Source organism: Salmo salar, chromosome ssa02, assembly GCF_905237065.1.
Source record: "Salmo salar chromosome ssa02, Ssal_v3.1, whole genome shotgun sequence".
NCBI lineage: Eukaryota > Metazoa > Chordata > Actinopteri > Salmoniformes > Salmonidae > Salmo > Salmo salar.
Window position 1 is genome coordinate 59,062,049 of NC_059443.1, and position 16,681 is coordinate 59,078,729.

Genomic DNA, 16,681 nt, shown 5'->3' on the forward strand with positions numbered 1-16,681 from the left:
AGGGGAGGTAATAACAGGTGATGAGTGAGTCCAGGTGAGTCCAATATCGCTGATGCGCGTGATGAGGGAAGGCAGGTGTGCGCAATGGATGGAAGGAGTGCGTGATGCAGGGCAGCCTGGCTGTCACGTCCTGACCATAGTAAGATGTTATTTTCTTTGGTAGAGTAGGTCAGGGCGTTTTCTATTTCTATGGTTTTTTTGGGGGGTTGATCTCCAATTGGAGGCAACTGGTCCTCGTTGTCTCTAATTGGAGATCATATTTAAGTAGGGGTTTTTCTTCCTGGGTTTTGTGGGTTATTATATTTTGAGGAGTGTTTGTTTCTCTCTGCGTCACGGTTTGTTGTTTTGGCAATTCAGTTATTTATGTATTAAACACATCATTCTTTGCATGACATTTGTGCCATCCCTTGTTTTTCTATTAGCAATGTTGAATTTAGTGCTAACTGACCATAAGGCTGTGACAGTCATGGGATTTTACTGGTCAGCCAAATGACCGCAGTCACTGTTATAATCGTTTGAATAACAAAACACATTTTCTCCTTTCTTCCGCTCCTGACTGCATGTGCTACTGCTGCAGGGAGGCGTTGCCTAGGCAACCAACTACTTGTTTGCTACAACACCTTGCTTGTTTCAGCAACAAGTAACAATGTTTAATCTCATCACTTTGTAACGAGTCCATGTTACCGTGGCAACGCACTCAATCACATGAATGCCCGACTGTCCTGTCTTCTGTCAGCTGTTTGTTCCACATAAAAATTATATATACAGTATAAATGTTTTTTTTAATGATGGTCTTCATTCATAAAAGTGCCAGCCCGGTTACATGATTATTGCTTGCACAATTAACACGATTAATTGTGCCAACCCTAACTGACCGTTATACCTCTCAAAAAGACTGGGATATAAACCAATATGGAGTTCAAAATGGCCGCCAAAATCTTTCTCATTCTATATTTGCATGTTAAGGTAGTCGCTAGCCAACATGGACCTCAGAGTCAATTGTGGGAGTATAAGATGAAGAGTCGTGAGTTTCTAAATTACCTTATTAACACCGGGGTCATTAGCATGCGCAAACACAAGCACCTTATTATAAAGCAGCTGGACCACTCCAAATAAACTGCGGAGACTTTAGTCTGACCTCATTAGTATAAGCATATGGAGGCAACCTGCGTGTAAGCAACCAGTGCAGCCATCCAAGAGTGGGTATGTAGAGAAGGGAAGAGTGACCTAGCTCCCTCCTGTGAGGATTAATTTTAGATCAGCAGGATGATCTTTTGATCTTTTGGATCTGTAGTCATTACTTCTTCTTAAATACTGTACCTTAGCAGAAGACAAAGTCTTAAGAGGTGTCAGGATAGCTGTTCATCTTTTAATTGTAAGTGAGAATAGCATTTATTTTTCTTTTACAAAAATTCATGCAGTCCCCACAAGAGTGAGTTTTTTTAATTGCACCGCTTTTAATCCATCTATATGTTACAATTTATGTAGGTGTATGTTAAATACTATTAGCATCAATGTTACAATTCATGAATAATCACTTGTGCAGAGAGAATCAATGTTGGGGGAGCTGTCAAAAGAAATTCCAGCTTGGTGAACACAATATGATGAGACTGATGACATATACCATTGCATTGTAAAGCTAACTAGCTCACACATTAGCTTCATTGCTAAATGCATTGTTATTAGTGATGGGTCATTCGCGAACGAGTTGGCTCTAAGAGCCGGCTCTTGAAGGTGAACATTGGGAGCCGGCTCGCATCAGAAGAGCCGAATCTATTTATAAAATAAATAAAAAATAAGATATGTATAATCAAAAGATTTAAATGAATAGAATTAACTAATTCAAAGAACGAAAAAATAAATAAAATAATATAGGCCTAAATGCTCAAGCGCACACACATTCGTTCCAACTGTCTGCTCAGACTAACAGCCTCACCTGTTGTGAATGTCAATCAGACATGCAGTGTCAACCAATGAACCAAAGATGCGTGAGGGAGGGCCGAGCCAACTCACTCACAGTGACACACTTAGCAGCCGAGGAGAGAGAGGAAGGACAGCCGTGAAAACAACCGCTGGAAAATGAGTCGGAAGCACAGTAGCATTTGGATGCATTTTAATAATGTAGACAATGTTAGAGCACAGTGTAGAACTTTCCAAAACAAAATCTCATATAAAGCCGGTTCTACTCACAACCTACACCGGCATATGCGAACTGTGCACCCAACTGTGAAGCTAGCAGTAGCGGAGATTCGAGAAACTAGCGGGCCTGCTAGTGATAGTGGTGGAGCCAGCACCTCCACACGTGGAGATGTATCCACTCAGTCAACTTGGCCTACTCTGCAACCCACAGCAACGTAGTCTTCTATGGACCAGTTTATGCCAAAGTCTATGTCTGTAGCAAAACAAGGCCAAATTGATATTGCATTGGCTAAAATGATTGCCACCAATTTCCAGCCATTTTCGATCGTGTAGCACAGAGGTTTTAGAAATTATAGCAATAGTCTAAATCCAATGTACACAATTCCAAGCAGGAAAACCCTTTCAAAATCACGTATTCCACAACTGTACGAGAGCACACAGGCTTCAGTGCAGGAAAGAGTCCAAAAAGCTACTGCAGTTTGCCTTAACACTGACTGCTGGACATCAAGGGTAACCACTTCTTACATGTCGGTTACATGTCACTTCATTGAAGATTTTTCGATGTCTGTCTTCTGTACTGCTTTGAGTTCAGTGACAGACACACCTCAGAGAACTTGGCAGAGGAACTGTTGAGAGTGGCCAGAGAATGGCACGTAGATGGACAAGTGGTCTGTTGTGTTAGCGACAATGCAGCTAACATAACCAAAGCCATGAAAATGTTAAAATGGACCCATCATCCGTAGGGAATCTTCTCTCTGTCAGCTCTCATTTTGTAATATGCGACACCTGTTGCCAGGTGTGATTGTCGGACAATTGTCGAACACAGGCTAGCCCACCTGTATTTGTTTGTTAACTCTGCCTGTAAACACGCTGGATGATTCCGAATCCATTGAAGAGCTTGAACGATTCATTGACAAGAGATACTTACGAACTCTTAGAAACATGTCGCTGGCTTCGGAGGACTCAAGCATTGTTAAGGGCAACCAACCAACCCAATCAACAAAACAAACCAAAATCAGGTTGGACAATAGGTATCAACGATGGAACCAAACCATCCCCTAGTAAGAGGGCGCGTGTGGGGAGAGGTTTACTGATATGGATGTTGACTTGTTAAAATCCATCAATGAAAGGCTTGCCAAACTTGATATCTTGGATATATTACGAGAGGACATCAATGCATTATGTGCTAGTCTAGAATTTATCCAATGTCAGATTGATGATCTAAGGAAAGAGAACACGGAGCTGAAAGGTACTGTAGACTCTATTCATAGCAAGGTGGAGGTGGTACAAAGGGAGAACAAACAACTTAACGAAACCTTGCTTGATGTACAGTGTCGATCAATGCGGGACAATCTAATATTTTCAGGGATACTTGAGAATGACAACAGCAGAGGCTGTGAGGACACAGTCCGAGACTTTATGTCAACTCAACTAAAACTGCCCACTGATGTTGTGCGTAATGTCACTTTCTCCAGAGTCCATAGAATAGGTAAGGCCTCTGGAAATAGGCCACGGGCTATTATTGCATGTTTTGACAAATCTAAGCAAAAGGAAATGACGAAGAACATGGGCAGAGAACTCAGAAACACTGATTTTGGAATGAATGATCACTTCCCCACCGAGATCAATGAAAGGAGAAAAAAACAATATCCCATCATGAAGGAAAAACGTTGCCTGAATCAACGAGTCTCCATGGTGATGGATAACCTTTATATCAACGTGCAATTGTATCGGGACTCTAGAGTAACTCCCTGGCTATTTTAATCGAATGTTCAAATTTGAGTTTGTATGTTGTAGTGTATCATGACAACTTCAACTATAACGAATACATGCTCTATTGATCTTCACTTGACAAGGAAAGGGTTGCATATAGCTCAGGTTAATGTATGTAGCCTTCCTAACAAAATACATGAGGTTTTTAACTTGGTCAAGATAAATAATATTCATATTTTGGCTTTGACCGAAACGCATTTAGATGCATCTGTAAATGATGGGCAAATTAACATTCATGGATATAGTCTACTTAGAAGGGACAGGAATAGGAATGGTGGGGGTGTAGCACTGTATATTCAGAATCATATACCTTTTAAGAGGAGGGATGACCTTAATGTATGTCAAGTAGAGGCACTATGGGCTCAGGTACATCTGCCTCACCAGGCAGCTATATTGGTGGGATGTGTGTATAGACCTCCTAGCTCTAAGGTGTCCTATTTGGATGACTTATGCCCTGGGTTTGACCAGGCCACAGATAGCACTAGAGATGTATTTATCTTGGGTGATTTTAATATAAATTGGAAGGATCACAATAATTCGAATAGAAGAAAATTGATGAGATATGCCGAGAACTGTGGTTTGAAACAAATGGTTAATGATACTACTAGATCGTCAATTAAGTTGGGTCATCGTTCAGACACATGCATCTGATTTGATTTTCTGTAATATACCATTGCAATGCTTAAAAGCCAGATCAATGCCAGTGGGCTGGACAGACCATAATATTGTTACCATAACCATGAACACCAAGGTTCCAAAGAAACCCCCTAGGATTGTGGTCAAGAGAAATTTTAAAACATTTAATCATGAGTTATTTCAAAATGATTTGGCTGCTGTACCCTGGGAGCTGATTTATCTAGAGGATGATTTAAATCACACTACAGAATGTTTTATTGATTTGCTCACTGAGGTAATGGACCATCATGCCCCTATAAGAAAGAGTATAGTTGGTGCTCGTCCATCTCCATGGATTGATGATGAACTGGGTGAGGCTTTTTCTCAAAGAAATATGTCAAAAGTCTTCGCAGCCAAGTCAAAATTAGAAATTGATGAACAGAATTATAGAACATTGCGTAATTATGAAGTTAAATTGAATCGAAGGGAAAAAAAGCTTTTATTGATTGTAAAAGTGATTCTAAAAAGGTATGGAATACAGTTAAGGGCTTACTTGGTACACCTATCTCATCATGCCCATCTAGTGTGGAGGTTGACGGGAGAATAATAACAAAACCAGTTGATATTGCCAATCATTTTGCAGATTTTTTTACAAAGAAAATTAATTTACAGAGCAACAATGTAAACATACATTCTTCCAAACAAGCTATTGTCCAATGGATTGATGATCATATTATGAGCAACAAGATCTGCTCTTTTAGTCTGCAAACGGTGTCAGTGGAGGAGGTGTTAAACTTATTGAAGTCATTACCTGATGGGAAATCTACAGGTTATGATCTTATGGATAATTTTTTGCTTCGCTGTGCTGCTCCCCAGATTGCAGTTCCACTGAGATACATATTTAATTGGTCACTGGAAAAGGGGATGTTTGAAAATGTATGGAATCATGCGAAACTGTGTCCTATTCCGAAAGACTGCAAAGAACCCACTACTCCTGCCAATAGTCGACCAATTAGTCTACTTCCTACACTCAGTAAGATATTGGAGGGTATTGTGAGTAGACAAATATGGGAGTACATGGAAAATAATGATCTGATTACAGCCAATCAACATGCTTATCGCAAAAACCATTCCACTACCACTGCATTGGTTGACATGACTGACCAGTGGCTCAATGCTATGGATAATGGCAAGTTTGTGGGGGTACTATTTTTAGATTTCAGTGCAGAATTTGATTTAGTGGATCATGAAATAATTTTGACAAAATTAATGCATTATGGTTTTAAGGAGGTAGCATTGAATTGGGTACAGTCATATCTAACTGACAGGAACAGTCCACCTATATCAATGGTTAATTTTCTTCCCCTCATGTGTTAAACTGTGGAATACCGCAGGGCAGCTGCCTTGGGCCACTTCTTTATTTAATATATACCAATGACCTTTCCTATGCCTTAGCTGAAACTCAAGCTACTATATTTGCAGATGATACTACAATTTATGCAGCAGGACAATCGGTTCAACAGATACAGCAAGCTTTACAAGGAGATCTGGAGAATATCAGGGAGTGGGTTTGCCAGAACAAACTTGTTTTAAACACCAAGAAAACCAAAGTTATGTTGGTCTGTTCCACTAGGAAAAGGCCAAAACAGCATGGGATACAATTAAGTATGGGAGGAGTACAAATTGAAGAAGTGGCAGAAACCAAACTATTAGGAGTGCAGCTAGACAACTGCTTATCATGGTCATCTCAAATAACTAATCTATGTAAAAAAAAATATTAAAACAGCATGTATAATCAGAAGGATAGCTAAATATTTACCAGGAAAAATTCTTAAGCAAATAACACAAGCTTTAATTGAGAGTCAAGTGAACTACTGTTCTGTGGTCTGGGGAAATGCATCATCAAGTGAAGTTTGGAGGCTGCAGATTGCACAGAACAAAGCAGCAAGGATTGTTTTACGGTGGAGATATGGTTTTTCTGTTGCAGTCATGCGCAATGTTCTTGGTTGGTCATCAATCGACAAGATAATTGAAAAAAATATGCTTATTTTATTTCATAATATACGTCATTTAAAACGGCCAAGTTCTATTCACAACAGTGATCAGTTGGTAAGAGACAGACATTCCGTAAATACTAGGAATAGATTGTCCACCATCTATGTGTTATCCAGACAGAAAAGAGAAATAGGCAAAATAATATTTCGATTTAGAGCAATAAAGAAATTGAATAAATTAACTGAGCAAATCAGAAACCTTTCAATATATACATTTAAACATTATTTTAAAACGATTTACATATAATACACAGAAATGTTGTGGGATTACAGAAGATGAAGAATCCATATTTTTTAGATTGATTATTTATTGGTTTATTATGTTAGTATATTATGTATGTTTGTAATAGTGTGTTATATGTGAAAATGTGTTCATATATAAATTGTATTTTAATATTTAAGGACTCTTGGAAGATTAGTCCAAATGAGGACTAAAAGAGATCCAAATAAAATAAAATCAACCTGATTGTAAGAGATGCTCTGAAGGTGATGAAGCCCACTGTGGACAAAGTGAAAGCAGCTGTGGAATACTTCCACAAGAGCACAGTAGGTGCTGAAAAACTAAAGTCTACGTACACAACGCCAGATGGGGATGATGCCTGAGCTGAGGCCTAAACAAGACTGCACTACAAGGTGGAATGTTGAATTCAAGAAACCGCTTCAACATATAAAATGTTGAATTTTATATGTTGAAGCGGTTTCTTGAGTCTAAGGATGCCATCATCTCTACCCTGGCCATTGTCAATGCACCTGTTGATGCTCTGACCCAAGAGGAATGGGAGGTGGTGGAGGAGGTGTGCAGAGTCCTGGAACCCTTTGAGCAGGTCACTGTGGAGATCAGTGGAGAGAGGTACAGTAAGCAATTATTACTACATCATTATTTAATCCAGTATTATATATGTATATGTAGATGAGAATGTAGTATCAGTAGACAAAACATGAACCTGAACTAATAAGTTACTGTTCTCTCTTTTCAGCTATGTGACAGCCTCAAAAATGATACTCCTGTGTATGGGTCTGCAGCGAATCACAATCACCTGCCAGAGAGAAGCAAATGTAACCACAGGACATGTGACAGAGTTGATGGACACCCTATGTTCATCAATGGACAGAAAGTTCCATAGAATGGAATATAATCACGTGCTATCAGAAACCGCTGCACTTGACCCCAGGTTTAAGAAGTTAGCCTTCAGTGATGCCAGAGCGATTGATGAGGCTCTTCAAATAATAACCTCAGCAGCAGGGAGGGACAGCCCCAGCAGTCAGCTGGCTCAGTCACCAGGGCGACAGGAAGAAGAGTTCAGATGGAGCAGAAGCACCAGCAGTAGTGACACAAACGTCTGCTGTTTGGATGCTGTTTGACAAGAGAGCAACTGGGGATGCAGCACGAAGGAATCCCTCAGCAGATGTCATAATGGAGGTCTGATCCTATTTGGAGGATCTACCCACGGCTTACTAAAGTCATGACAGGGAGACTCTGCCATAGTGGCCACATCCGTTGCCTCAGAGAGGGTCTTCTCGACAACATGACCAATAATTACTGAGAGAAGAAAGCGTATCAGCTTCTCGAAAGTGAGGCAGCTTGCATTTCCGAATGCAAATCTCTCATTAAAGCAAAATATGGTCAGCATTGCTGTGTGCTGCTGGTTATAACATGGCAATAAAGAAGAGAGAGAAAAGAGGGACCAATTTAATGTTTTAAGTGGGATGCTGCAGTTTTACACATTGTTATTTATTTTTCTTTGATATGGTGCAATATTCTATTATTATGCTGTTCAGATTGTATTCGTTTTGAATTGTTACATTTATATGCACTTTGTTTATATACATTCAAAAGTTATACTTTAAATACACATGTGTCCTTTTTTACATTCATTTCAATTTGTGGGATGCTGCAGTTTTGCAAATTGTTATTTATTTTTCTTTGCTATGGTGCAATATTCTATTATGCTGTTCAGATTGTATTAGTTTGGAATGGTTCGATTTATATGCACTTTGTTTATATACATTAAAAAGTTATACTTTAAATGCAATTCTTGATTTAACTAGGCAAGTCAGTTAAGAACAGATTCTTATTTTCAATGACGACCTAGGAACAGTGGGTTAACTGCCTTGTTCAGGGGCAGAACGACAGATTTTTACCTTGTCAGCTCGGGGATTCAATCTTGCAACCTTTCGGTTACTAGTCCAATGCTCTAACCACTAGGCTACCTGCCGCCCCAGGTTTAATAGTTTAATAGCATTCTTTTTCATAACAAACCAATGCATTTTTAAAAACATTGTGGTTAAGGTAGAGTATGATTTCATCTAATAATTTAATTAGAATTGTTTAACACCAATCATAGTCAAACTGTCGCAAACTGTTTGACTTGAAAAAATAAAAAACATGTTTTTTTTAAGAGCCGTTTGGGAGCCAAAAGATCCGTCTCTTTTTGGTGAGCTGAGCCGAATGAGCCGGCTCACTGAAAAGAGCCGGAATGCCCATCACTAATTAATTGTTCATTTCTAATCCCTAATTTCAAAACCCCCCAAAATTTTAGGCTAGACTTATACAGCAGAGTCAAGCCAAACTGTGGTGTATGCTTCTCCTTGTACCACAAGGGAAATCATTAATTAGCAGTATTACGGTTGGAGCTTAACTGTTCTGACAGTAACCGGTGAGAATGACATACACAAAATAAGCCTTCAGATAAAGACAGGGTCGGCGTGGAAACAAGATGTAACTCCCATTACTACCTACAGTGCCTTAAAAACTGCCCCCCAAAAAACAGAAATCATTGCTGGGAAGATAGCCTGGAGATTGGTGCTCGGCCCGATGTCAGAGCTTCCTTGACATGCTTTGATGAAGGCTAGAAATAGGGCTAGCTACAGGACTCCAGGGGAGAAGAAGAAGGAGGGAGGCTTTCAAAGCCCTAAATTACAGAGTATTAGAGTACTTACAGTACACAGGCCTCCAGACTGTCTGGGAAGGGGGATAGTCTTTTAATTTTTCTGTGAGTACAAAGCCACGTCATAAGAAGTCTACTTTGGGTGTCCTAAAGTTTTTGTACAGTTAGTTAGGACCAAGGACAGGATGTTGTGAATTCCACCTTGTGAATAGACCAGGAAAAGCTCTAGTTGCTGGCCTTGTAGCCTAAAACCAAGGTCCAGAGTTTTAAAAATAATTCTGGCTGTGGTCTTAAAAACTATACAAAACCTTCAGGTCACCCCAAATGACCTTTTTCATAAAGTCTCTTTCTGCTTGAGGTGACTACACTCCCTGCATATCAAAGTAGATTTACCTAATATTCAAGTAGATTTACCTGATGGAGAGTGTTAACATAATGCCACAGTGTTTGCCTGGGTTTCTTTGCCTTTTTGGTTTAGTTAGAGAGTCATCTAGTTGATTCAGCAACGGCAAACAGTGTGCTACTGGAGAAGTGGGAGATAATGTATAATTTACTTGGGACTTGAATATTGCTTCTCTCGCCTCTCTCTCTTTTTTGCTCCTTCTCCCGCTCCCCTTCTTTCCCCGCTTCCCTTCCTTCCTTCCTTCCTTCCTTCCTTCCTTCCTTCCTTCCTTCCTTCCTTCCTTCCTTCCTTCCTTCCTTCCTTCCTTCCTTCCTTCCTTCCTTCCTTCCTTCCTTCCTTCCTTCCTTCCTTCCTTCCTTCCTTCCTTCCTTCCTTCCTTCCTTCCTTCCTTCCTTCCTTCCTTCCTTCCTTCCTTCTCTCTCTCTCTCTCTTTTCATTCTCTCTCTCTCTTTCACTCTCTCTCGCTTGCTTTTTCTCTTTCTTTTTTCTCTCTCTCTTTCTCTCTCTCTCTTCCTCCTCTCCCTCTCCTCCATTGCTGACATGCACATGCACAGTACCTCATATGTGGAGCTAATAATTTTCAAGGCAATGATTTACGGTCTCCCTTTGCTAATAAAGAGTGAGTAACAAGCTGTCAATGAGAGCCCAAGTTTATTTATGAGCCTTCCAAAGGAACGTTTCTCTCTCTACCCTGACAATAAGGTTTATTTTTTGCTGATGTTATACAAATTCACCCAGGAAGGCATGATAACGTGGAATAATGACGGGGGGCTTGTGATAGCTCCTAATTTCCAAGTTAGGATGTCTCAAGGATGTCTCAAAATAGAGGTCGATTTTGAATGATTTCATGTGCATATGAAACCAGCTTTTCAAATAGCAAGTCCTTGGACAGTGGCATTGTAAATGTTATAGCTCCGGAATCTAAATCGATAGTCATGGAAATTGCATATTTCTTGGAATATTTATATTTTTGTTATATTTTCAGATGGGAAAGTTTCCAAGTCATTCAATGTTGTCTGACTTCTTGGTGTCGATCTTAGGAGTCTGGATTCTCCTCCACACTCTTAGAAAAAAAAGTGCTATCTAGAACCTGCAAGGGTTCTTCAGCTGTCCCCATAGGAGATCCCTTTAAATAACCCTATTTGGTTCCAGGTAGAAGCTAAAAAGGGTTCTCCATGGGTACAGCCGAAGAACAATTTTGGAACCCTTTTCCTAAGATTGCACTCTCTAATGAGGGAACAAAGCACACTCTGGAGCAATTGATGCACTTGTCATTCACAAGTATGTTTAGATCTCCAGAAAGGTCACAAAGCCCAAAAAACGTTGATTGTCACATAAAGTGCGTACAAGTCTCAAGTATCAAGCCTACAAATCATCATATCTCAGTAAAACCAATCAGAGAACTTTGACTTTAAAAGTCTCATCAGCTTGTGCTGGTCATAGAATACATAATGACACCTTCGTAACGTTTATGCAATTGATAAAGCTTTTATCATTACTTAGATCTCTGTAATTCCGCTGGACGCGCTTAATCAAAGTTCCCATGGATACGCGGCCAAACGGTTTCGTGCCATTTAACAACACATATCGGAGATATATTACTTTAATGAACCCAGTGACATGAATTCAATATTTGCATTCATCTTTCATTAAGTTATGGCTATGGCAAAATACGTCTGGAGGCAGTTCCAGCAATTTCAAATAAAGCCGCATTGTATGATTGTAATTAAATGCATTTTCCATAAGGTATGAGGCTCATTTCTCTGTGATTGTTGAATATTAATCATGGGTAATGCTTATAGTCGACCGGCACGGGGTCAAGACATTTTGCGAAGCTCAAGGAAACATATTTCACTCTAATCCACTCATCTCTGTAAGACAGAGGAGTATGATTCACTCCTCTCTCCGTTTCACATGGATCACATGGCGACAGCTCTAGTTTTAGATTCGGGTTGGTGGTTGAAGCTGAAGGACGAATGGATAATTGATTTATTTTTTCTTTTTTTACTACAAATCAAATCAAATTGTATTGGTCATATACACACGGTTAGGAGATGTTAATCCGAGTGTAGTATTCAATAGAAAGGAGAGGATCTGGCTTGGTTCTTGTACTCTCGTCCCCTGTTGTGCTTTTGATTCCCAACACCCTGGAAAAGAAACACGCCGTACGAATAACAACACCACAAACCCCAACGATGATATATCCTGGATTAGGATTCCTGAACAATTCCTGAATTTTCATGCTGTCTGTGAAAGTGTTGATTTGTAATTTGCATTGGACCATTTTCCCAGAATCCCAGGAATGTTTTTAAAAGACGTTGGGGGGCGGCCATTACTCATCCCTAAGATAAACATTAAACCAGAGCAATCAGAGATAACAGTCCAAAGCCGTAGATCCACCTCTGTAGGTGGCAGATAAAGGGAGAACACCTGCTGTTCACAGACTCTGCTCTGAATTAAATTAGAAACGAGAGACAGGGAACCTGTGGGAGCCGAATGGAAGCAAGACATGGCCTCAGTCAGAACAAGAACAGAGAACAAGAGCGTTGCTGAATTGGAACAAGGAAACAAGGCAAAGCCTCAGACAAGAATAGAGAACAAGGAAATGGAGAAGACACTAACTTTTGTCATTGAACCTGATAGCCTACATCTTTCAAGACAAGATGAGACTTTTGACTTTTAACTTTTTGACTTTTTGTTATTGGACCTGATTAGGGTTTCAAAACATTCCCTGGTTTTCCAGAATACCCGGTTGGAGGGTTCGGATTTCTTGCTTACAGTATTCCCTCCTGATTCCGGGAACTTCCAACAGGGATTCCGGGAACTTCCAACAGGGATTTCGTGAAAACCAGGGAATTTATTGAAAGTTCCCTGAATTTTGCAAGCCTAATCCTGATACATCGTTCACTCTTAATGCCCCCATGCAGTCTTTTTAATTACATGTTTAAATAATCACTTTATGTCTAATAAATAACTGTGTTTTAAAAAAAAAAATATTTAAGAAATTCGCAATATATTTTTGGTCATTTATTTCCCTGAGCCTGTGAGGGCGTGGGAATTCACATTTGAATATATTTACATATACAGCCCTGATTGACTGATACAATCATCTAGAGCCCACCCACTTATCCCTTCAAGCAACAATAAAGGCACATGGAGTGTAGGCTACTTTGTTACGTCATCAAAATGAAAACCACACTCTACGCATCTTAATTTGCTATATCATAATTGTACTGTTTTCAATAGGTCACCAGAAGATGAAGCAGGTCACCAGAAGATACAGGAACAGAACAGCCTGTTTACATGGTGGACCATCCTGGCCTATACCCTGTCTGCCATCTATTAATTGCAGAATGCCATAATTATCTACAGGGCAGACCATACTGTAGGTCACTGCATCTCAGAGGCTTAACACACTAAGTAATACTAAGTACTACTTGCTGTTTTAGGCCTCTGAAGGCTCAGCGGCCCATGGCGTAATCTGCAGTATCATCACAAAGTCTATTTCATCGTAATGCGAAATAGACTTTGTAATGATACTGGAGATGATTACTTATTAAAAATGTTCTAATGAGTAAACACTCTTGAATTACACATTTCAGAATGTTTTCTGTTGTTGAAAGTAAATAAATAAACCAGACTGAAATGAAAGGTTGTCGTCTTCACAAATTCTCTTGTCAGTTTTTTACATAACATAATAAACAGATCGTAAACAACTTTTCAAGTTATTGTTTTACAATTCAAGCAAGCTCTGGAAGGTATAACTCACAGTAAAATATATTTATATTCTGATCCTATGTTCTGGTACTTTTTCAAAAATGATGCACCATTTTCTGTGATCAGTCACTTTCTTATCCGGATAGTAAATGAAATACACATCTGCACCAAAACAAGTTACAGAAAGTATTGAGTCTTACATATGATAAGGAAAGACATACACAAATAATATAATATGAATGAAACAATAACTTTATTGAAAGAATAAGGTTAGGGGAATAAATCGTCTCATTCAAACTTGAAAACAAAGTGCAAGTTACATCACTATCATAACCATAACATCATACACAACCGCTTACCCTCGCATTCAGGTACCACACAAGCAAACACCGTCATATTCTCCTTTCTATCTCTCCTGTAACAAAGCCAACACTTTCTAGGACCCAGATTAAGCCTAATCATGTACTAAGAAGCATTTTCAATGGAAAGTGTCTGGGTAACCGCTCCAAAATGTACTCAATTCATTATACATCTTCTCATGTTCATTGTCTGAACTCCATGCACATGTTGAATGCCATGATTACGGCCAGGAGTTGTTTTTTTTGGCAACATGCTGTGCTTTCTCCCCAACCCCATTTAGATAAAACAACAGACTACCTGTTGGTTGCTCGTTGTAGCCTACTCTTTCTCATTTCTCAAACGTTTAAATCCGTAACTTTATTCCATTTGCATTACATTAGTGAACTCTCACTCCACTTGCTACACGTTGAGCCTCTCTGCCACTTTGATTGGCTAACATAAACAACAAGGTAGACACGTGAAGGCTACTAGTCAAAACTACATTGATAAGTTAGCTGTCTTATTAAAATACTCATTTGAAATGTCATGGTATATCATTGTATGTAACAATGTCACATGGATGTTTTAATTTAATTTAGAAAAAGTATTTTCAGTGTTAAAATAGGCCTGTACATTCATTTTTTTGTGATCCCCCCCCACCCCCAAACAGCTTTCACAAAAAAGGCTTTATCATTATTTTCACAATTTTAGAGGGTTATTTTGACCTGAAAGTGTGGAAATAGCATAAAAAAAATTGTAAAATCATGTTTTTTTTCCTGCAGCGCCCCTTTAAAAGGTCAGGTCAGAGCTAAACGGCTAAACAGTTACCGTGACCTGACATGTCACCCTAACATCCCCTTTAACGCTTCCCTTCAGCAAAACATTTTGCCCAATTGGTTTTCAAAAAAGGTTCATGGGAAGCGAAACGCTCTTCAATCTGTAGTAGAGTAGAGACTGCAGAGAAATTGATATTCTGTCAGGCGTGCTTAAACATTTGATGCATACACAGGTTTTAATTTCAGGAAATACAGAACGTTCGTTCCCTGGGTATTTGGTCCAAAATAACAAACCCCTGAGCGCATGTAGATAATAGATTTGTGTTTGCTGAAGTCAACACAATGCAAGTTCCCTTTGTTTGTGCGTTGGCTATGGAGCCCAGAAGATCACATGCGTCAGGGTCTTTGAAATCGGAAATATTTCAAGCTAAACACATCCACATAATCACATTTTGAGTGGTTATTGAAATGCAAAACCCCTAATGAATGTGAGAGTATTTGGGGAACTGAAATTTGGTGTTAAACTGGATGAATGGCATATTAAGTGGGGAAGCTTTAGGCAGTGATGGGGAAACTTTTTGTGCAAGCTTAATGGATGTGGTTCAGAACCATGCTTGTTTGATGAGTAACCTTAGCTAAGACCTGAAGACTTGCGTTAGCTCCCCGAGCTAATGCCTTGGCTTTAGCTCAATGGGCTAACACAGTCTTGTGTTGTGCAGGAGACTCAGGTTTTAACACGGTCAGTCACAAGCACAGAGTTGGTCTGACACAACAATGCTGGTCTGGTAAACATCTGAATATTCAAGAGATTTCCAAAGAGTGATCAACAAAGCTTTAGATAAAAGCTATAGTTTAAACTTTAAGACATTTTGTAGATTCATACAGTAGCTTGTGTTATTTGAGACAATTTATGATCGCCACTGTACGGCCATAAAATAAACCTAAACTGAGAGCGACATAAAGAAATGTGGCATATAGCATATGTGTTTAATCATGCAAATATACCAGACTTGTCATTGCTTGTCATGGTGTGAATCATACCCTGAGAATTGAAGTGAGCTGCATACTGTATCTCATTTACAAGGTTTAGGCTAGCACAGCTGCATGGAACACACACACACACACACACACACACACACACACACACACACACACACAATTCTCTCTCTCTCAATATCTTAAGATCAGTAAATCACCATCACAAAAAGGACCAGAAACAACATGCCCCCTGGCTTTGAACAACTTTTCTGAAATAATATCACATTATCTACACCCTGATTAGACTAATGTAATCAATCTTTTGATTAAGATCAACCTTAACGCAGCTAGGAGTCCTTGTTAACAAGGACTTAAATAAACATGAATGTGACAATTCTATTATTTGTGTTCATAAACTGGGTGGTTCGAGCCCTGTTGGTTTGGTTACCACGGCAACTACTGTAGCTATCTAGTAAACTTGCTAGCTACTTCAGTGGATGTTGAACACATTTCTACTGGCAAACTAACACATTTCAAGCGGCAAATGGTTTAAATTATAACCATGGTATAAAAGGGACATTCAACTCGGGGCTCTATGCTCTCTCTGGAAAATAATGCAACTTCGTGGAAGGTCAGTTCCACTCCGCTAGCGCACCGTGGAACACACCTTCCACGTCGTTCATTATTTTCCATAGAACGCATAACCACTTGATTTTCCCTTACAAAGCTCTTGGTCGAGTCACGACACCATAACCATAATACATACAGTATATCCTCTTCCAAGCAATACTATTGGGGATATTTTCACACGCACGCACGCACGCACGCACACACACACACACACACACACACACACACACACACACACACACACACACACACACACACACACACACACACACACACACACACAGCGGATTGTCCTGGCAGGATCCTAGAGGACCACGAAATTAATCTAGCGTGATAAATAATGTATTATTTTAGTCGACCCTTTTTATC